The sequence below is a fragment of the Anabrus simplex genome, chromosome 4 (genome assembly GCF_040414725.1).
Source record: "Anabrus simplex isolate iqAnaSimp1 chromosome 4, ASM4041472v1, whole genome shotgun sequence".
Taxonomy (NCBI): Eukaryota; Metazoa; Arthropoda; class Insecta; order Orthoptera; family Tettigoniidae; genus Anabrus; species Anabrus simplex.
The window spans coordinates 456,757,322-456,758,392 of NC_090268.1; the positions used below are offsets into that span (position 1 = coordinate 456,757,322).

Below are 1,071 nucleotides of genomic sequence, written 5' to 3' on the forward strand. Positions count from 1 at the left end.
CTTTGTCCTTTACAATGAAAACCAGACCAAGCCCCATGGCACTACAGCCCCTAAGCAAGCAGGCTGAGTGTACCTCAAAGCAGCCCTTAGGTCGAGGTAAAATTCCTTTGCCTGGCCGGGAATTGAACCCGGGCCCTCCGGCTACAGCGCCGGCCCCTTCACAACTACCTTCAGTAATTATTATTATTATTATTATTATTATTATTATTATTATTATTATTACAACAACCCTGGACACTTCCCGTGTGGGTGTGTGCGTTTTTTTTTGGGTTAGGTTACGAGAAGTGGGGTTAAGTCGACTTAGGTTACGTTTCGCCGCGGACGGCGATCTCCGAGCACACCCCTGCACCATTGCCAACGCCCCCGCGCCACAAAGACCTCCAGGAAACTCGATTTGCGGTTCGTATGGACGTTTCAAGCTCCGTTCTCTCGCCAACGGCCATACCATGTTGAATACACCGGTTCTCGTCCGATCACCGCAGTTAAGCAACATTGGGCGTGGTCAGTACTTGGATGGGTGACCGCTTGGGAACACCACGTGCCGTTGGCTCAATTCCCTTTTTACCAAGTTTCCCAGTCCCAGTACGACAACTTACTTTCAACTTTTGCCTCAAGCCAGCAGAAATTGCTTAAATCACGTTTTTTTGTTACGTCTGAAACTTAGCTAGACCTTTTGCTGCTCTTCGACCCCGTGGCTATACAGGAACGAAGCTTAGCGTAGTATTGCATTTCCTCTAAGGTGACCGGCCTAACCTGGCGGCGGCGGCATCTTTATTTTTTAATATTATTATTATTATTATTATTATTATTATTATTATTATTATTATTATTATTCGTCGTCTCTCTCTCTCTCTCTCTCTCTCTCTCTCTCTCTCTCTCTCTGTGTGTGTGTGTGTGTGTGTGTGTGTGTGTGTGTGTGTGTGTGTGTGTGTGTGTGTGTGTGTGTGTGTGTGTGTGTGTGTGTGTGTGTGTCGACCTAGGGGACCCTTGCTGAGCCTAGCACCGCTTCCAATTACTCGTGCCAGGATTTTAACTTTCGTACCTCCTATCGTACGTCCCTATGTCTAAACT

The 1,071-nt window shown here is 47.0% G+C and overlaps 1 non-coding gene across 1 annotated transcript; it reads left to right on the forward strand.

Moving 5' to 3' along the window:
* The first annotated feature begins 431 nt into the window (after window positions 1-431).
* Window positions 432-550, forward strand: LOC137500633 (5S ribosomal RNA). The gene has a single exon (XR_011018141.1). It is a non-coding gene; the product is annotated as a 5S ribosomal RNA (ribosomal RNA).
* The last annotated feature ends 521 nt before the right edge of the window (window positions 551-1,071 follow it).